A 22754-nucleotide genomic window follows, 5' to 3' on the forward strand; every position below is an offset into this window, starting at 1 on the left:
GCAACTGGAGAAATTCCAGAAAGTGTTTCCTTTCCCTGAAAGGAGCTTTCTTGGTTTTTCTCCTCCATTCCCTTTTCTTTAATTTTTTTCCCTCTTGCAATGTTTTCTTTCTCTTTTTTCTAAGGATTTTTATTAAAATGTAGCTAACATACAATATTATATTAGTTTCAGGTGTACATCAGTTATTCAACAGTACACCTGACACTATACATAGTTATTACCATATTATTGATTGTATTCCCTATGCTAAAGAAGTGATCACCATGAAATGTCCAGCGACCATCTGACACTGTACCACACTATCACAATATTATTGATTTTTTCCATTCCTTTAAAATTTTTCAATTAGAGTTGACATTCAATATTATTTTATATTAGTTCCAATAGTGGTTAGACATTTGTATGATTTAGGAAGTGATCCCCTGACTAGTACCGCTAGGCACTATACATAGTTATTACTATATTATTGATTATATTTCCTATATTTTACATCCCCATGACTATTTTATAACTAACAACTTATATTTCTTTCTTTTTAAAAAAATTTTTATTGGGGAACAGCCATGATCATTGGCTACACATTGCTTTCATGCTATAATGGCATAGTTGACTCTTTTAAGGAGGGCACAGCTCACAGTGGCCCATGCAGGGATTGAATCAGCAACCTTGGTGTTATCAGCACCACGCTCTAACCAACTGAACTAACCGGTCACCCCTCCTAACTTATATTTCTTAATCTCTTTACCTTTTTCACCCTGCCCCCAACTCCCCTCCTATCTATCACCCCACAGATCTAGTACCCATCTGACACCATACATAATTATTACAATATTATTGACTATATTCCTTATGCTATACCCTACATCTCCATGACTATTGTGTAACAACCAATTTTGTACTTCTTAATCCCTTTCTCTCTTCACCCACCCAAAATACCCCTCCCATCTTGCAACCATCAAAATGTTCTCTGTATCTATGAGTTTGTTTGTTTATTTTGTTCTTTAGATTCCACTTATAAGTGAAATCATATGGCATTTGTCTTTTGCTGTCTGACTTATTACACTTAGCACAGTACCCTTTAGGTCCATCCATGTTGTCACAGATGGCAAGAATTCATTCTTTTTTATGGATGAGTCATAGTCCATTGTATATATGTACCACCTCTTCTTTATCCATTCATCCATTCAAGGGCATCCAGGTTGCCTTCATATCTTGGCTTACATAAATAATGCTGCAATGGATATATGAATGAGCACGTCCCCTTGAAGTAGTATTTCGGGTTTGTTTGGATAAATACCCAGAAGTGGGATTACTGGTTCCTTCTTTGTCTCTTGTTATAGTCATTGTTTTAAAGTCTATTTTGTCTGGTATAAGTATTGCTACCTCAGCTTTTTGTTTGTTTGTTTCCATTTTCATAAAATATCTTTTTTCATTCCTTTACTTTCAGTCTGTGTGTGTCTTTTGATCTGAAATGCATCTCTTGTAGGCAGCATATTTAAGGGTCTTGTTTTCTAATCCATTCAGCCCCCCTATCTTTTGATTGGAGCACTTAATCCATTTACATTGAAAGTAATTGTTGCTAGGTATGTAGTTATTGCCATTTTATTATTCATATTTTTGATGGTTTTTTTTGTTTGTTTTTAAGAAGTCCCCCTAAAATTCCTTATAATACTGGTTTGGTGGTGATGAACTTATTTAGCTTTTTCTTGTCCAGAAGCTCTTTTTTTTTTTTTTAGATTTTATTGGGGAATTGGAGAAGGTGAACAGTGTTGGGGAATTGGGGAAGGAGAACAGCAAAGTTGTTGTCTTTCAGTCTTAGTTGTGGAGGGCACAGCTAGCTCAGCTTCAAGTTCAGTTGCCATCTGGCCACCTGACGGCAGCTGGCAGCCACTCAGCTCAAGGTGCTATGTTCAATCTTAGTTGTGTGGGGGTGCAGCCCACCATCCTATGCGGGAGTCAAACTGGAAACCTTGTTGCTAAGAGTGCACGCTCTAACCACTGAGTCATCCAGCCTCCCGGTGGCAGCTTGGGGCAGCTTAGTTCAAGGTGCCATGTTCAATCTTAGTAGCGGGGGATGGGGAGTGCGTAGTGCACCAACCCATGTGGGAGTTGAACCAGCAACCTTGTTGTTAGGAGCGTGTGCTCTCACCACCTGAGCCATCCTGTCACTTGTTGGCAACTCAATGGCAGCTCAGCTTGGGTGCAGCTTACTGGCCTATGTGGGAATCGAACAGGCGACCCTGATGCTCAGAGCTGGTGCTCTTAACCAACTGAGCCACTCAGCCGGCCTCGGCAGCTCTTTATCTTTCCTTTGATTGTAAATTATAGCTCTGCTGAGTAGAGTAATATTGATTATATGTCCTGAAAGTTTCTGCTGAGAAATCAGCTGACAGTCTTATGGGAGCTCCCTTGTAGGTAGCTAACTGCTTTTCTCTTACTGCTTTATGATTCTCTCTCTGTCTTTTTTTTTTTTTTAGATTTTTATTGGGGAATTGGGGGGATATGAACAGACAAGTTGCTGTCGTTTTTGTTCTTCAGTCTAGTTGTGGAGGACGTTGCTTCACTGACCCAAGTTGGCACCATCATTGCGCTCTTCCTGAGTGAGGCAGATCAGTTGCCGGCTTCTGGACAGCTGCTCACTGAGACTCCTGGCCGCTCACACTGGCTGCTGGCTACATACGGTAGCCCATGGCAACCCACTGCCACAGAGGCTGCAGCCTACGCCGTCACGGGCAACTTACGGCAACCCAGCTCCAGGTTGAGCTGTTGTTCAGCATCTTAGCTGTAGAGGGCAGTGTCACTGGCCCTCATATGTGGGATCCAAAGCGGGGCCCTCTGGCGTCCCAAGCCAGTTCTTAACCATCGCGCCACTCGGTCGGCCCCTCTCTCTGTCTTTAACCTTTGGCATTTTAATTATGGTGTGTCTGGTGTGGGCCTCTTTGTGTTCGTCTTGTTTGGGACCCTGTGCATCCTGGGCTTATATGTCTATTTCCTTCACCAGGTTAGGGAAGTTTTCTGTCATTATTTCTTCAAATAGGTTTTCAATTCCTTGCTCTCTCTCTTCTCCTTCTGTTACCCCTATAATGCAAATGTTGTATGTTTGGTGTTGTTCCAGAGGCCCCTTAAACTCTCTTCAATTTTTTGGATTCTTTTTTTCTTTTTTCTTTCTGATTGGGTGTTTTCTGCTACCTTATCTGCTACATTGCTGGTTTGATCCACTGCTTCATCTAATCTACTGTTGATTCCCTGTAATGTAGTTTTCATTTCCATTATTGTATTCTTTATTTCTGATTGGTTCTTTTTCATGTTTTTTAATTTCCATTTTTATGTTTTCCATCTTTTTGTTGAAGTTCTCCCTGAGATCATTGAGCATCCTTAATAACCAGTGTTTGGAACTCTGTGTTTGGTAGATTGCTTGTCTCCATTTTGTTTAGTTCTTTTTCTGGAGCTTTGTTCTGTTCTTTTACTTGGGACATGTTTCTTTGTCTCCTCATTTTGGCTGCTTCCCTGTTTTTGTTTCTATGTATTAGGTAGGGCTGCTATGTCTTCCGGTCTTAGTAGAGTAGCCTTATGTAGTAGATGTGCTGTGGGGCTCAGTGGTGCAGTCTTGCTGGTCATTTGAGCCACACACTCCCAGTGTGTCCCTTGTGTGGGTTGTGTGTGCCCTCCTCTTGTAGTTGAGCCTTGGTTGCTATTTGCACATCCATTGGAGGGATTGACCCTCAGGCTTGTGAGGACTGGCCATGATTACAGTAGAGATGTTATGGTACAGTGGCTGACCCTACAGAGCAGGAACTGCCTCAGCAGGGCTCTGGTGCCTGCCTTAACTGTCTTTTGGGTGTGTTATCCTTGGATGCAACTGGGTGATGCTCTAGATTGTTTCAAAGCTGGCCACTGGGAGTGCCAGCCCCAGGATTACCTTGGAGGGGATCTGCTGAAGGTCAAGTTTAGCTGAAGCCAATGTCCCACCCAGGGCCACTCAGCAGGAGCCCCAAAGAAATGCATAAATAACCACCAACTGTGTTGTGCTTTGACATGCCGCAAGAGGCCAAGCTGTGAACCAAGGCTTGCTGCTGCTAGTGCCGGGCTTAGCGCTGCTCAGCCAGAGGTACAGGGCACACTCAAGCCAGATGCTCTTGTCTGGGTTCTGCGAAACTTTGAGAAACCCTAGGGAAGTCTGCAGTATGAGCTAAGGCAGATTGTTAGTACAAAAAAGCCACTGGAAACGACTTTGGGTGTGCCTGAAAGTTGGGCAGGTTGGGGTTTGAATCACCAGGGCATGGTGAATGAACTGTGTTAGTGAATTTGATGGAGACTCAGATATGGTGGCTACCTGCGTATGCAAGCTGGGAAGGGGAGGGGTCAACTAAGAAACAATGGCTTCTGTCAGTTCCTCTGTCCAAGAGAAAGCTGCCCTTCCAGCCCTTGTCCCAAGCCAGACAACTCAACTCCCCCCATATGTCCCTGTCATCTTTCCATTGCTGCCCCAGCACTGGAGCTCAGAGCCAGTCAACCCAGCCATGGGTAAGTTTGTGTGCGGTCCCTTTAAGAGGAGCACCTGGGACCATAGCCACCCTCCGTCTCACTCAGTTACAATCTCTGCTGGTTTTCACAACCAGAAATTATGGGGACTTCTTCCCTGGCACTGGAACCCTGGCTTGGGGTGAGGCTAGGACCTCTTGCTGCTCCAGGAGGTGGGGGGACCTCCACAGTTGAAATATTGCCCCAGACTTTTAATGGTCACACGTGGGTGTTGGACTAGCCTGTTCCACATCTCTGCCCCTCCTACCAGTCTCGAGGTGGCTTTTTATGCATGTCTTTAGCTGTAGAGCTTCGGTTCAGCAAGATATTAGGTGATTCTCAATGATGGTTGTTCTGTAGGTTAGATGTAATTTTGATGTGGTGGTGAGAGAAGGTAAAGACAGCATTTACCTACTGTGCGATCTTGACTGGAGGCTCCATTTTCTTTCACTTTGATTCATGGTCGATTCTATTGGTGGCAATGAGGAACACTGTTTCAACTGCTGACATTCAGGACTAAATAACCAATAGACTCCTGGGTGGTTGTATTGCTTTCCAGTGAGAGGATGCATCAGAAGAGACTAGAAGTTTGATGTGGAAAGTCATGTCATTTTCAAGTAACAGTGATGTACAGAAGTACTGCATTTTAAAAATATAAGTTAAGTGCAATCTTTGGTTTCTGGTTGGAGAGTTTTTGTCCATGGTGTATTTTTGTTATGGACAGGAGCCACCAGGCAGGGGTAGGACTGGTTTGAATCAAATCCTGTCTCCTCTCGTTAGGTGAGGCCAGGCTTGAGGCCCTCTAGATAGTGGGGCTAGCTCTTACCTCCATGGGTTCTCCGTAGATAAACTCCTTATCTCCCTTCCTGAGTGGATCATAGTCCATGCGTCCACTCACTCCTTTGTTCTCTATCCCTCTTGGGTGTGATGAGGGCCCCACTAAGGAAGAGAATGTTAAGGGGGGCATACTGCTTGGGCTTATACTACTTGGTGAAGAAGGCACCTAACCTCACTGTGATATTGGAAGTAAAACACTTTGAACAAGACATGGAGAGTGAGTAAATTGGTATTTCCTCTAATTATTCTGGATACACAGACACTGGCTCCCTGACATGTTAACAGGTTAGGAATAGGAAAATGAAGATAGGAAATTATACTAGGTTATACTTTCCCCATCCTGAGCAGCTTTCCATAGGTGATGGGCAATCCATCGGCTGAATTACAAGTTTGCTTTTGAGCCCTCTAGGGTTTTCTTAGAGAAGTTAATATTTATCTGATCCTGGTGAGTTTAGTTCTTTGGTTGATCTTTTGGGAAAAAAGGCATCACTGCTGATATCACAGTAAAGTAAGCGATAAGGTCTAGGCAATTACAGCAGTGGTGGAAGAACAAATTACATTCAGATCCAATCACAAAATTGCCATCTAGATTATGGTTGTCAGATTTTAACCCATGCTGATGTTGCTGTTGGGGAAAGAAACAACTCATCATAAATCTCAGTGGTTCTTTGACAGTTTTCAATTTCAATGGGAAGCATAATGGAAGTGAATTTGATAAAGGTCTAGTCAATGAGGAAAAAGTTTCCTTTTTTCTCTTGTGCATTTAAAGATCATTCTGACAATCTACAGTTCTTGTTGGGCTTAAGGTTTAAAATTGTTTGTGTATGAACTTTTTATATCGCGAGGATTTCACTTCAGAGGAAATGGGGTGACCATTCTGCCCTTCACAGAAAGAATAGAATGACTCCTATTTCTTCTAAAATTATTCAATCAACCAACGAATTAAAAAGCTCACTGTTGGGCCAGCAGGGTGGCAGTTGGTTAGAGCACAAGCTCTGAGCAACAGGGTTGCTGGTTCGATTTCCACATGGGCCAGTGAGCTGCGCCCAAGCTGAGCTGCCACTGAGCTGGGGAGAGTGCATTCTCTTAGCAGCAAGGATGCTGGTTTGACACCCATATGGGATGGTGGGCTGCACCCCCGTCCGCCTCCACAGCTCAACTAAGATTGAATACGACATCTTGAGCTGAACAGCCTCGAGCTGCTTGACGGGTGGCTGGATGGCTCAGTGTGCAACAAAGTTGCCAGTCTGACTCCACATGGGATGGTGGCCTGCATCCCACTCCCCCCCTCAACTAAGATTGAAAAAGTGGCAACTGGACTTGGAGCTGAGCTGTGCCCTCCACAACTAAGATTGAAGGACAACAGCTTGACTTGGAGCTGATGGATCCTGGAAAAACACAGTGTTCCTTTCCCCAATTCCCCAATAAAATCTTTAAAGGAAACACAACTCACTGTTTTTACATAGACTGTATGTTTACTTGGTGTATTGGTTTGCAAGGGCTTCAGTAACAAATACCACCAACTGGGTGGCTTAAACAGTAGAAATTTATTGTTTCATGGTTCTGGAGACTAGAAGTTCAAAATCAAGGTGTCAGCAGGATTGGTTCCCTCTGAGAATGGTGAAAGATCTGTTCCAGGACTCTCTCCTTGGCTTTTAGATGACATCTTTTCCCTGTGTCTCTTCACACTGTATTTTCTCTGTGCCATTCTGTCCATGTTTCCAAATTTTCCCCTTTTATAAGGACACCAGTCATATTGGATTAGGGCCCACCCTAACTGACCTAATTTAACTTGATTATGCCTGTAAAGATTTTACTCCAAATATAGCCACGTTCTGAGGTTAGGATTTCAGCATATTTTTTTTAAAGAGGGCATAATTCAACCTATAACACTTGGGATGGATTTAGGGTGGGAGTGATAAACGTCATGGAAGGCCCAAACCCCCAAGCCATGTCCTGTGATGCTAAAGTTTAATCTAATTCTAGTGCCTGCCTCTGAGTATAAAGGCCTTGGGGCTGGGTATGCAGTTGATGATGGGCATTTGGTATTCAAGGTATATGACTTTTAAATGAATGAAAATAAGAATTTGGAATAACAATTCCATTAGGAAAATGGGTATATATATATATATATATATATATATATATATATTGTAGATTAAGAAAAATAAGCAAGTCACCTAGGACCATTCTTCCTGCTGATGAAGCAACTATGAACATTGTATATTTGAACTCTGTCTACTATTGCACTGTTACATTTTTTTCCATTCTTTTGTTTTTGATATCGAAGTATCTAACTATGTATCTTTGATAGACATCTAATTCTCACTGAGTTAATGGGAAATTTTAGGCCTTTCTAATAAGTTCCAGTGGATATTAAGATGTAATTATAATGCCTTGATTTTTATATGACTTATGGCTTTTAGACACCCCCAGCATATCAAGCATGGCCTCATTACAGAGGATTACACAATCCTTTTACCATCACTTAGACCTGAGTTGCAAGTATCACTACTTTCAGCTTGGAAGGGGGAAAACCCAAGGAACAGAGTAGGAAGGTCTGTTGTTGTCTAATGCCACAAAGAGGACAGGAAAGGCCGTACTATCCCTTTGTCATATCCTTTATTCTGGAGTGTTCTTTAGCTAGATTGTCTTCCAAAGCAATCTTTATGCTCTATTTTAGCATCCCCAGTTGCTGTTTGTATACGCTGCCTGGTGTCTGGGACAGGAGCAGTTCTGGATGAATTGAGAAGAAAAACGACAAGACTTCTATTATAATGCTCTGTTTATTATTGGATCAATATGATCGATGTCCACCTGTCAGATCTGTAACATTATCTGGGAACCAGCAGATGGAGCTGTTACAGATAGCATTCAGAGGTTTGTTTATTCTCCTGAGCACGTGTTTCCATCCTGAGGGAAATACCACTTCATTGTTAGAGCAGAGGAGTTTTTTCTAGCCAGATGTTGCACACGCTTTTTCTCTTGTCCCATGTTTGCGGAACTAGAAGGTCATTTAGGTGGACGGCCAAGGTTTTCATGTGGAAAAGGTATGATCAGTCTTGTACTGCCTCCCGGAGGCCTTCTCATGGCAGGAACAAATGTTTGCTATGTACAAGGAGAAAACGAAATATACTGCTTTCTGGAAAGCCCACACATAGAATCCTAGAAGTGTTCACATATGGCAGATTACAGGGGAAAAGAGAGATTTGGTTAACGATGACTCACTTTGTAAACACATTATCAATATTGATAGACCCCAAAAGGATGTATATGCAGAAAGTTCCTTGGGATTTGCAGGAACTGTTTGTCCAGGCGAGTATCCAGTACTATTCATTCCAGCTAGACAGGACAGATGTGTTTTACTTTTGTTATGCAGGGTGGAGGTGGGTTACTCTTCTCATCTTATGCTTTTGAGGATACTCAGGAAACTTAAAATGTATCCATGTTCCCTTTAATATAGAAGGTGTTTCTTTCCTGGGGGAGTAATGGAAACTTATTAATAGTTTTCAAGTATATAAAAGACCACCAGCAGGAAAAGTGGGACTCTGGCTTTTCACATCTGGTGTGATCAGAAGGAAAGAAAATTCGTTTTGGAGAAGCATGAAAGACATGGAGTGACAAGATGTTCCAATAGCAAAAGCTGATAAATACTGAAACATGTCCCCATGGCCTTTTCCTCTAGGGTAGTTAATAAAGACTGATTTAAAAAATGATTTCTGAAGAATTTCAGATGGTGTGTGAGACAATAAGGGGGATAAAAGAACATCCTGTGTGGTGGTTTATGTATTATGAGTCTTTAAAATCTACTTATTGATTTTCCTGAGGGAAGATGGTATAAAGTTCACCAACGCCAACTACTTTTAAAAATGTTTAGAGCTTTAAAAAATGTTTTCTTTCTTTAACCCAAACTATAAAAAATTGGTGGGGTTTTGGACCAAATGTCATTTTATTCCTTTCTAGCCTATAACACTTTAGGAGTAAAACTTTATATTATAACAAATGCTTGAGGAATCAGATTTTTATGGATATAACACTTAAAATTTAATTTAGAGCTAATATAATTTTTAGGTTTTAATCTGTAGTTGGAAGTATTCCTAGAATGTATTTGTCCAAATTCTTCCATAGTCATTATAGTATACTAAAGATAATTGATCATTGTAGTAAGTACTCTTGGATTTTGCAATTTCTGGAGTTATTGTACAGTTTTAGAAGACAAAAAGAGTGTGGGAAGTTAAACTGTGTTCTAATACTAGGGAGCAACCTGGATTCCCCTCCTGGAGTGGGAGAAGTGATTCTTTATCCCTGATCTGGAGCAAGTCCATCTCTTTGATGGACTGCAACATTTCTCTAAGGGGTGGCATGTTGAAAATTGGCTGGGGTTCTGATTAGTTTAGTTTCAGTTAATTAAAGTTCCGCTGAAGCTGTGACTATCATTTAGGATATCACTTTCCAAATGGTCTTAAAAGAAAAAGGCATTTTTCTATTTAGAAAATTTTTCTTGATTTTCAGATTTATTATGACATTTTCCCCAAAAGATGGAAGTAAAGTGCTTTGAAGGAAGATGACTTTTCTAATTTATATAAAACCCCATATGGACAGTACTGGGTCTATATTTACACACACATATTACGTATGTATATTGTACCTATTATATCTATATAATATCTTATATATTATAGCATACAATATACACTGCTCTGTCTGCTTTTTTTTCACTTACCATATATCTTAAAGATATTTGCATGGCTCTCCTTCATTCTTTTTCATGACTGAATAATATTTCAAAAGATCAATGCATCATAATTAATTAACTTACCTACTAATAAGGGACATTAAGTTGTTTCCAAACTTTCACTATATTAAATACTGCACCAAAAATCCTTGACTGTACCAATCTTTGAGCAAACAGAAGAATATTTATTTAGAAGTTTCCTAGCAGAAGAATTTCTTGGATAAAAGTCTTACTTTAACATTTTAAAACATACTGCCAATCTAAGGCATTTGTCTATGCATCCACCTGTTAGTGAATAATGTAGCTCCTAGAGAAAGTGGATCTTAAAAGAGCTGAATGATGAAATCTTCAAGTGTTCCAAACATCTCATTGTAGCATTTGAAAAGAACTCTCTTCCCTCCTTTCCATAACCATGCCAGTCACACTCTTATGCTCTTCATTGCCTGGACCAGCATAACTGCAGACATTGGGCTGGGTGCATCTGTAGGAGAAGAAGGTAGTTGCTATTCATATCTGTTGGCACTTGCTGTGTGGCAGCCACTCCTACCTTATATTTTGCTGGTTGGATAAAAAATGGCAAGAGCTTTCATGGCCCTTTCAAAGTCATTTCTTAGATTTTCCCAAAAGGAAGAGGATATCAGGATGGTGGTGGTGGGCAAAAATGCCACCAATCTTACATTCAGGTGAGGAGAGAGTTCTCTACACATGAGAAATCCTCTGGACCAAGGGAACATGGGATGGACACGACACTGTGACACTGGGGAGCAGAGCAAGAGCAGGACTGGAATGCATTTGGGGACCTGAGAAGATGGTGCCAGGTTTATATATGAGATGCCGAGAATGGTGAGGAACCCACGGGAGAGGTAGGTGTTTCTTGGAAAGCAGGAAACTTCAAGAAGCAAAGGAAGTAACAATACCAGGAGACTGGATAATGGTAATTCCATAATTAGGTGTGATCAGAGATCAATATGGTCTGTTTGGTTTGAGTTCACTTATGCTGAACTCAAATGCTGCTCTCTGGTGTCATTTATTGGTAGGCTTTCCAACTTGGTACAGATATCATTTGTGTTGTGCAGTACAAGGTGTGTGTGTGTGTGTGTGTGTGTGTGTGTGTGTGTGTGTGTCTGTCTGTCTCTGTGTATGTGCCTGCACACACATGCATTTTCCTAGAGAATTATCTCAATGCAAGATTTGTGAGTAAGTTTGGATTTTCAAAACAGAGCAATGCCCAAACAAAGAAGAGAAATTGCCTGAACACTGCTCTGATATATAGTACCAGTTGTCTTTACTAGGGGCCAGCTTTCCAAAATCCAAAGATATGTATAAAAAAGCATTTTGCCAGTTATGCAACAAAACAGGTACAGGGTCCCCTGCTTTCTCCTTAAGTTAAAATGTCGGTAACATTATTTTGAAATGAAAAACACAGCTATATTACAGAGTAGAGGGCAAAATTCATGTGAATTTTTGTGATAAAATATAACCTGGCTAGGAAATTTTAAATCTGCTGCTGGTTACCTCAAACTGTATGTATTAGCCGAACGAACCAAAAACTTTATTTTCATGTACTTTAAACTCAGATTTTCCTCATCTTTTTCCATCTGGAATGTTAGGTAGGGCAACTAGACTACTTTTTAAAATAACTACATAATCATTGAAGTGCCCATCTTTGCCATTTAAAGGCAAAGGACCCAAGCATGTTTTATGAAATTCATACTTTCTCACTGCTCATCATCTGCTGGCTCAGACATGTTTCTTTAATGAAAATCAAGAGAAGACCAGCAGCCTGAGAAACTTGGAGACATCTGTTGGCTTTCAAATTGTTTCTAAATTTGGCGAGACATTTACTTGCCTTCCTGCTTGTCATTAAGGTGGAGCTTTCTCTGAAGAGCACCAAAACCTAAAGGAAAGAGGTTCTCTGAATGAGCCTCTGACTTCTCCATCACAAAGGACTTTTCACTAGGAGCAGATGCAGCCCTTGTTTAGTGTTGAACTCACCTGAACTAAATTATTTCAGGTGAAAATGCTGCTTGTCTCGCATAAACACATATAGGCTGCTTACCAATGATCCAAAATGGCATGTAATGACACAGGAGTACCTGGCACAAAACCATACTCTAGAGAGACTCAGAAGGCACTCCTGAGGATAGAAACTGAATAGAAGCTGAGACACTAATCTCCCCACCCCCACCTTCCTCAATGAGCTGAGCAGAGCTGCAGAACACACACACCTGGGTGGAACAGATGGTGCCCTGGTGTTATTGTTATTTTACAGTCTAGCTGAATGGCAAACTGAACGGTCAAGGACAGCATGTAGACTATTGCAGTTAAACAGGGGATTGTATCCCCCAAGAAAGGATTCCACCATCTTGGGGGAGTCAAGTATGACTCCTCTTCATAAAGGAAGTGAGTGCAGCTGAGATTTTTTAGAAGCAGTGATTTATATAATGATCCTTAGTGGATGATTTCCAGGGAACTGCCTGTAGCATTGAACTGTTTGAGTTTCCTGTTAGGAGTTTCCTGGAGGACAGCTACTGCTTATCTAGATCTTGAATTTCTGTTGCTTACAGCAAGCCAGAGTTTCGATCTTGCAAACATGAAGGTCACATATATATTTTATTTGACACTTCCAAAATATGACTACTTTGCAAAATCATTTGGATGAAACAGGTCTAATTGATAAGCACACAGCCTATGTGTGAGAACTTGGGAGGCAAGCTGAGGAAAAGCTCCTGGCGGGTTGTATTAATTTTTAACATGCAAAGACAGCCACATGTTGGAAGTTAATACTCTAGCTAGACTGAAATCTATTATTATTTCAGAATATTAGCATTGTTTGGTGTAGAATAACTTAACCGTAATGACACATTGAGAAATCAATATGACACGAGAGCCAGTGTGCATTTTCTTAAAGATGTGCTAGCTGATGGCTTTAGCAATGTTTTAACAGAAGGAATAAGCAAATTTCAAAAGTAAATGAATCAGAAACTGATAAGAAAGTAATAGATTTGTAGTACATAAATGATTTTGGTTTTAGCTTGAGATTATCTCCACATTGTTCTAAAAATATATATTATGGTCTTTTACTTTGTGTGCAAATTATTCTACATGTCCTATAGTTGTGCGCATTTGATATATTTCTGGGACTTGTCACTCATCAGCAAGAAACTAAAATTTTCTTTTCTTGGAGGACACTCAATTTAGTATTGCTTGACAAGTTAGTATGAAAAGTTGAAGAAGGAGAGAAAAAAGGTTGGGTTGTAATTTTAGTGTCCAAAAGAGAAAATAGTATCCTCCCCTCAGATTTCCTACATTTTCTCAAAGGGGAAATAGCTTAATTTTTGCTGTTAATTACAAGAAGATTAAGTGCTTGTTGAAAGTAATTTAAATAATGCAAAAGTATAAAGTGAAAGGTGAAGGCACCTCTGTAATCCCACCCAATAAAGATTAAAACTATTAACAGTTTGATACATGTTTCTTGATTTTTAAATGCACAGATATAAGTAAATATGTATAAATGAAATAAATGAGGTTATTTTCTATCCACTGCTCTGTAGGCTGCTTTTTCCATTTGACTAGGTCTCTAGGATTCCTTTCCATGTCAGTAAGTATAGATCTGGCATTAAAGAAGATGTTCCATCGTTTATTTCACTAGTTCCCTGTTGACAGATATTTAGTTGGTTTCCAGTTTTCCACTTTTATAACCAACATTGCAGCCATTATTTTGTACACACATTGGTGTATATTTTAAAATATATTGTTAGGATAAATTATCACTGGTACTATTGATGTTTTTTTTCCCAAAAAAACCTTTAAGCAAAATACCTCGGATTTAGAGTATAAGCCAATTTTATTTTATTTTATTTTTTTGTTGTTGCCTTTTTTTTTGCTTTTGTTTTTTCTTTTATAAGCCACTTTAAAAAAAATTATTATATTCGTTTCAGGTGTACGAAACAGCATAATGATTAGACACATTTATACCCCTCACAATGTGATAAACCCCCAAGTCTACTACCCCTCTGACATCATATATAGCTGTTACAATAACATTGACTATATTCCCTATGCTGTACTTTACAGCCCGTGACAATATATATATATATACATATATATATATATATATATATAATTATATATATATATATATAATTATAGTTGACAGTCAATATTATTCTACTTGAGCTTCTGGTGTACAGCGCAGTGGTCAGGCATCTACACAATCTAAGAAATGATCCCCCTGATAAGCCCAATACCCATCTAGCCACATGGTGGATTATCACAGTGATACTGAATTCCCAGCTGAATTCCTCCTGTCACCAGTGTTTGTGGTAGACAGGATTCTAAGGTGGCCCTCAAGATTCTAGCCCCTTTGCTGTACATCCCTGTATGATCCATCCCCTTGAGTATGGGCAGGACTGTGAATTTCCTGTAATTGGGTTACTTACTATCAGTTGACTTTGAATTCATCACAGTGGAGATTATCTGGTGGAGCTGACCTAATCAGGTGAGTCCTTTAAGATCTTCTGCTGAATAGCCATTTTGGGATCTGCTTAGGGGCCACATGGCCAAAAACCTTGAGTGGCCTTTAGGAGCTGAGATGGGTCTCTGGCCAAAGATGTCAGCCCTACAACTATAAGAAACTGAATTCTGCCAGTGAATTTGGAAGAGGATCTCAAGCCGTGAATAAGAATTGCAGCCCCAGGCTGAGACCTTGATGTCAGCCTAGTGAGCCACTGAGCAGCAGACCCAGCCAACCCATATGTGGATTAAAGTCTTCGAAATAGCTTTTGTGTGTGGTAATCTATTACACAGTGATAGAAAACTAATATCACAGTGAACTGAGGAAAGACACTGCAAGCACGTTCTGGATTTTGTTTATAGCTGTCATATCTGGTGAAATAAACCCTTCCCAAGTATTCATCCTTTACAGAGATGCGGTGGGCCAGCCTGAGGCGTGAATGGGCCCAAAGCTCTGTGTCTATCGACTTTTTCCTGGAGATCACATTTGGGCAACTCAGTCCATAGACCTGCTCCTCAGGAGGACTTCTTTGGAGAAGAAAAATCCAGCTTTGCCCTCTCAGTGCTTAGAATTTAGGCCAGCTGCCCAAAGGGCCTTTCTTAGAGAGTTTTGTTCCTCTAGCAACAAATTTAAGTTATTTGATTGATTTTTCCCAAGATATAAATAATTAATAAATAGCAGTATGGGCTCATGGATTCTTATTTTATTCAGAGAATTATTAACCATTACTATCCTTTTGATGCTGAGATTGTCAAAGTTTTCCCAGTAGGTGTTCCTTCAACCCGGATCTTGTTTCATTTTGACCCATCCCATCATTTTCTGAGCACTTCTTTATGTATTCTGGTACAACAAGATATTCCAGATTCATCTTGTACTTTCTCTAGAATTGATCATTTCTACAAGGAGCCCTGGTTCCTTTCAATGGGGGAATGAATGGTATTTAGAAACCAAAATTTGGGTAGTAGAGGTGCTCACAGCTTCTACGCCCTTCTGAGCTATAAAATTTCTTTTCTTTCTCTCCTTCCTTCCTTCCTTCCTTCCTTCCTTCCTTTCTTCTTTCCTTCCTTCCTTCATCTTCTTCCCTCCTTCCCTTCCCTTCCCTTCCCTTTCCTCTCTTCCTTTTCCATTCCTTTCCTTTCCTCTGAAACCTCCTAGCCCACTATGAAAGCATAGAGTTTACTATTTTTAACTCATTTCCCCAACAATGGGAAACCTAGCTCCCATTATTTACTTGTTTGCTCAATCTTACATAGTACAGAAAAAGCTTCAGCATTGTAAACATATCACTGAGAATAAAATATTCTAGTTAGAGTTTAATATTTATTTACAGTTCTTTTTGGTTTTAGACTGAAGGTAAACAAACTGTATTCAAAGTTACTTGGGTTAGTTGTTGTTTTCTTTTTTATTCTTTTCTCCAGTGTGGTTATGCTATTCATTTGAAATACAATTAAGTTCATTTGTTTAATTTATCCAGTTTTAATTTACCTTTTTATCCTTTTCAGATTATATTTTGCATCCATATCAGGGAGAAAATATCTTAATAAGAGTTTATCCCCAGAAGCCCTGCAGTAGTCCAGAAATGGAGTTTCAGATCCAGAGTCCCACAGGGAACATGGGATGGCTCCACAACTGCTCTAGGCAGGTGCCCGAAACCTGTTTGCTTACCATACAATCCTAGAAGCAGTCAGCTGTAGAACTGATCTCATCCTTAAGAGTATCCTAATGGCAGAGGACACAGCTTCCTGTGGATTATTTCTGATTACAAAAAGCAGTGTCCCAATAAATCCTCCCCCATGTTTATATGTTGATCTTCATCAAAGTATAGAGAAAAAGGCCTGCAAAAAATATACAAGGGGAAATGCACAAAACACAATGACCTAGAATGGCTCTGCAAACTCTCTCTCAATCCTAAGAATTAAGGAGAACAAAAATTAAGGATACTGGATTGGAGTCTGGGTTGAAAAGGTATTTCTTTGAAAGATAGTATTGAGATAATTGATTAAATGTGAATAAAGCTAATACTAGATATATTTGATATTATATAATAGCATTGTGTCAATATTCAACTTCCTGAACTTACTATTTGCTCTGTGGCTATATCAGAGATGGTTCTTGGGCCAGCTGAGTGACTCAGTTGGTTAAGAGCATGAGCTCTGAGCAACAGGGTCCCAGTTCGATTCCTACATGGGCCAGTGATGCTGCACCTGAGCTGAGCTGCCGCTGAGCTGCCAACAGGTGGCAGGATGGCTCAGTTGGTGAGAGCATGTGCTCCTAACAACAAGGCTGCCAGTTCAACTCCTGCAGGGGATGGTGGGCTACGCCCACCTGCAACTAAGGTTGAACATGGCATCTTGAGCTGAGTGGCTGAGGGCTACTGACGGGCAGCCAGATGGCAACTGGACTTGGAGCTGAGCTAGCTGCGCCCTCCACAACTAAGATTGAAGGACAGCTTGGCTGTTCCCCTTCCCCAATTCCCGAACACTGTTCCCCTTCCCCAATAAAAATCTTAAAAAAAAAAGAGATGGTTCTTGTTCTTCACAGACACACACTTAAAAATTGAGGAGTGAAGGGTAGTTATGACTGCAACTTACTCTCAAATAGTTTACATACACACACACAAAAGCAAAATGGCAAAGTGCTAGTAGTTGGTGAAGAGTATATTTGAGTTCTTTGATACTATTCTTGCAAATTTTATGCAGTTTTGAATTTTTCAAAATAAAAAGTAAAAATATTGCCAATTAACAAGATAGATCATTTTACAAATGATGAATCAGCCACTATATATATATATACATCTATATCATCTATATCTATATCTATATCTATTTCTATATCTATCTATCTATATAAATTCCTCTATACTTTTATTCAGACACCCATGCAACAATCACAAAAAAATGGACCACATTTTAAAGCACAAAGAAACTCCCCTAAATTCCAGAATGTGGATACTTTCATTATTAAATACGAATAAAAACAAATTAAGCATTCTATTCAAGAGGTTAAAAAAAAAAGACCAACAGAACATCTAAATAAAGCAGAAGGGTGGAACTGAAAAGATAAAATCAGAAATACAAAAAACCAATCATATTGAAAAATAAACCCAGGCACTGGTTCTTTGAAACAACCAGTGACATAGATAAACTATCATTGGTTTAATTTAAAAATACAAAGTTATGGGCCAATTCTACCTTATGGAGAGTGACACAAAATCTATTCATGTAGATCTCTCTATTAATAAAGCAATGAAAATAACTTACATTAGAATCTCAAGAGCGGTAAAAATTATTTAATAAACTTTAATTTTCAGTACAAGTCATAGGACCGAGGGCCTCAGTTACTACTTGGCTATTGGGTAGAGGCCACCCTCTGTTTCTTGCCATGTGGACCTACCCAACATGGCGACTGGCTTCATCAAAGCCAGCAAGGAAAAGAGTCTGCTAGCAAGATAGAGTCACAATCTTATATAATCAAATCATAAATCACCATTATCCTATAACTTTGTAGGATACATTTTTGTAACTGGCTTCTGATAAAAGCTTGAAAATGAACTTTGAAAATACAGCTTCATTTGCTCCATTTGGGATAGAATTTAAGGGAAATATTATGAATTCATTGAAATTGTTGAAAGAGCTTTTCTTCCATTCCATAAATTGTACCCTTGTGGACAGGTTTCTATGCTATGAGTGTTATTAAAGCCAAACTAGAAACAGTTTAACTATACATTATTCAATGTGAGTAAAACTGTCAACCCAATCTGGGTCATATATATTAACAACTGAGGAGAAAACTCATTTGTCATATTTAAAACTTTAAATATTTCTCTTTATTCTTATTTTGGTTATCTATTGCTAAATAACAAACTGCTCCCAAAACCTAGTGGGTTAAATGCAACAACCATTTTGCCATATCTCATTATTATTTTTTCTAAATTAGGAATTCATGCCTGGTTCAGCTGGACAATTCTGGTTTATCTGGCATTGACTGGGATCACAGGGTGCTATTCAGCTGGTGGCTGCTCTGGCCTGGAGGGTTCACTCACATGTCTGGTGTCTTGGAGGGGATGGCTGGAACACTGGGCTGAGACCTAGGTATACTTAAGGTATCTCTTTGTGGGCTCTCCCACAAAGTAGCTGGACTGCCTACATGGTGGCTCAGTTGTCCAAGAGTGAGTGTTCCAAGAGTGCTGCCTCCTGTCTCTTGAGGTTCAGGCCTAGAAACAGGTGCAGTGTCACTTCTACCACATTCTAGTGGTCATTATGGCCACAAACCTGCTCAGAGTCAAGGGAAGGGAACATAGTCCCACTCCTCAGTGGGAGAAGTGCCAAAAAATATGTAGCCCAGATTAACTGTCCCACAATTTCAACTGCTGAACAGCAACAACTTATGAGTGTAATTGCAATTTTATATAGTAATTGCCTTCCCCCCTCAAAAGAACACATCTAATTTTTAAAATTCTTTTACTGTTTTATGTTTGTTTTGATTATATTTATGGAAATGTAATTTTATGTCTGATTAATTTATAAAGTTTGGGCTTGTATATTTTTGCCCCTTTTCATTTTATGTTTTTGATAATTTATTTTTATTGTATTTTACAAAAGTATTGGTCTGAGGCCAATTGAAAAATTTAAAAAATACTGATCTTTCCTTTCAGATAGTTTGAGAAGTGCTGTTGTAGAAGACTCAGTTGTCAGAGTAGTGAGTGATATAACTGGATGGAGAAGCAGACAAATTGGAGCAGCAGACACTGGGTGGGAAGCTGGGGTCTGGCCTTTGCTCCTAACACCAAGCTGAGCTTCTTGGAACCAGATGTCCACTCAGTGTAGGGATAACTTTCTCTTCTTACAGACATGGATTCACTTGGCAAACTTCTAGGAAGCTTCCTTCCAGAGGGGGTGATCCTTCTAAGTGATCCTCCCAGAGGGACAGCTGTCCTTTTCCAAGTCGTGAGCCCAGACAGAGGAGGAGCCATTTCTAATAGGTACAGAGGTCTTCAGAGACTCCTGGTGGTGGTGTGAATGAGAGTTCCCCAAGATATTTATCATCAAAGAAAAATATATTTAGAGTTAAATAAATGTAAAAGCTTATGTTTGGATAGTCACAACCCATCAGCACAAGTACAGAGCAGAGATGACATGTGGAAGAGAGGGGCTTTAATTGAAACTAAGTAAGGTCAATAGAAGTCAACATGGTCCCCCCCCCAAGAAAAATTAAATTAAATTAAAAAAAAGAATTTGTTTCTAGATTCCATTTATAGAAATTCACATCTGGAATGAAGGAAGTGAGAAGTGAAAATTCCACTATATTCTGCCCTAATGAGAAAATGTATTCACCTACTCATCAATTATTAATGGATTATTTCCTGGGCTGGACTGTAAGCATATAAAAATACATAAAATATAGTGCCAGGCCCAGAGAAGCTGCTATATTTATTCCCCTATTACCCAGAATACAGTATTTATACTTGGGATAACTGCAGAGGTGTTCAGTTCTGATGCCACATGTTCATGGGGATATGGAAAATTAGAATGAATTCTGAGGACAGAACTGGAAGGTGCAGGACTCGGATGATCACTTATGGATGACATTTAAAGGAACTGAGGATGTTTGACCTTATGAAGAAAGCGAGGGGACGCTTCCTGCCATTTTTTAATGTCCCAAACTGTGCTGACCAATACAAAAGCCACTAGCCACATAAGACTATAATCAATTAAAATGAACTAAAATAAAAATATCAGTTCTTTAGTTGCAGTAGTCACATTCCAAGGGTCAATAGCTGTAAGTGCCTAGTGGCTACATATTAGCACAGAGGTAGTATGTTTCCATCATCACAGAAACTTCTGTTGGGCAGTGCTTGAAAAGGATTCCCCATATCCTTGCTTTGTCTAAATTTGAGGTTGAAATAATTATGGTAAGTAGGTACAAATTTGAGAAAGATAGGCTTTAGCTTTTATTAGGAAAAACTTCTGAACAGAAATACACATCCAGAGATAGCCTGTAGGCAGTGGGTCACCTGTTGCTGGAGGAATTCAACTGTGGGCTGTGTTTTTTGTCTGTCTTTTTTCTCTGAAGGAATCTTCATGTTGTGAAAGGTATTCTTTATCAAATGCTTATTCTGTTCCAGGTGCTAAGTTTCATGCTTCCTCTACCTTATCACATTTATCATTTCAACAATTCTTCAAGTCAGGCAAAATTATCCCCTTTTTACAGATGAGGAAACTGAGACTAAGTTGCCCAAGTTTGGGGAAGCATAATGAATCAATAATTTTTTTAATCTCAAAGCTCTTAAATGGTATTCTTTTCTCTTGAAATTAGCAGATGCTCAATAACTGTTGGTTGACTGAAAGAATTGCACCAAGCAAATATGTTAGTTTCTGAAAAATGAACGAACAAACAAACAAACAAACAAATATTTTTCTTGTGTGGCTTATACAGTATGATCTCAATCAAGTAACAATAAATTATTCAGAAAAGAAAAGAATATTAACTACAAAATATTAACATTAGTTCTTGGTAGAATTATAGCTTATATTTTTCTTTTTAAAAAAGACAACATATAAAAATAAAAACAAAACCAAAAAATACAAAATATATTATTGTTTACTCAACAAAACAACTTTCACTTAAAAATGTAATATGTGACTTCTGGTAAGATGGCGGAATAGATAGACACTGTACCAACTGCCTCCCAGGATCACAGCAAAATTACAAATAATTTATACAACATTCAACCTCGGAAGTCCCCTCAACACTAGATGAATAGAACCTCTAAATGAAGGACTTAAAGAGGAGGCCACGTCGAGTCTGGTAGGAGGGGCAGAGACAAGAGAGGGCAAACCCTGTGAGGGACACCTCAGCAGCAGAGAGGCTTCTACAGTTGGGGAGAGAGCCTCCGGCCCTACACCGAGCTCACCATCCCAGATTTTCTTTGCCAGGAACAAGAGTTCTATGATAGCTGATAGCTGGAAGTAGAAATTACTGAGGACTCTCTTTGCTCAACTCGGTGAGGCTGAGCGTGGCTACAGAACCAGTGGAGCCAGCACATGGACTCATTCACTGGTGAACATTCACCAGGTTCCTGGTGGAGGGAGTAGCTGTGTGAGTGGGGCCCAGGATCCTGCAGGGAAGGACTGAACTGAGCACCAATGGCACGGGAGCTGGAGGTTTTGGGACCATTGCTCCACTGATGTGGAGCTTGCACACGACTAGTATGCAGGAGGGCCATTTTTTTTAGGGTCGGGCTCTCCCACAGAGGGTCAGGTCTGGGACTGCATTGGTCTGGTGGAATTGCTGCAGGAGTGCATGTGTGCGTGTGCATGCATGCGGCCTTGGATCCCCACCCTCCACACTGCTTGTGCTGCGTAGCCAGGGAAATGCTTGGCTGGCGAACTCCTGCTCCAACAGGCAGTACATTGAGACATGGGAGTGCATGAGCTGCCTTGGGTCCCCGCTCTCCATACAGCGTGTGCAGAGCTGCCAGGCTGGCGATTGGCTGTTGGGCTGCTCGGCCTGATCTGTGAGCAGCTGTTTGGGATAGGCTGAGACTGGGAGTTTTCCCGGGAGTGTTGGGCCGTGAGCTGTGTGTTTGTGTGATCCTGGTGAGTTAGCACAGGTTAGTTGCTGGTGTAGGAGTGCATGCTGCTCTGACTTGGTGGGGGCCACTGACCACACCCTGTGATGTCTTGGAGGCCTGCCCTGCCCACCCCCCTAGAGCTGTATCGCTGGGGGCACCCTGAGCCCCTGGTGCCTGGCCTCCACCTCTGCAGGCCACAGAGGGTTTTTGCATCAGCAGATAGCCTGCAAAAAACTGTGAGGATTTTTGGTGGTGAGCATGGTTCCAGAGCACACATCAGCTAATTGTGGGAAGCTCACTGCAAGCCTAAGAAGGAGGCCGGCACATGACACATTGAGTCCTTCCCCCCAACAGCTGGTGCTTAGTCACCCAGAGTCTTTCTATTGATGAACAAGTGGTCTTCAAATTAAAGCAGGTGGAGAGCCTCCCATTTTTTTTTCTTTTTTGTTTTTTTTTTCTAGGTGATCTATCTAATACATTGAACCAATTACAGAGTGACAGCCAGAATGAAGAAACAAAGAAACATGTCCCAAATAAAAGATAAGAAGAAACCTCTACAAATGGAACTAAAT

This window comes from Hipposideros armiger, unplaced genomic scaffold (genome assembly GCF_001890085.2).
Source record: "Hipposideros armiger isolate ML-2016 unplaced genomic scaffold, ASM189008v1 scaffold_752, whole genome shotgun sequence".
Lineage (NCBI taxonomy): Eukaryota > Metazoa > Chordata > Mammalia > Chiroptera > Hipposideridae > Hipposideros > Hipposideros armiger.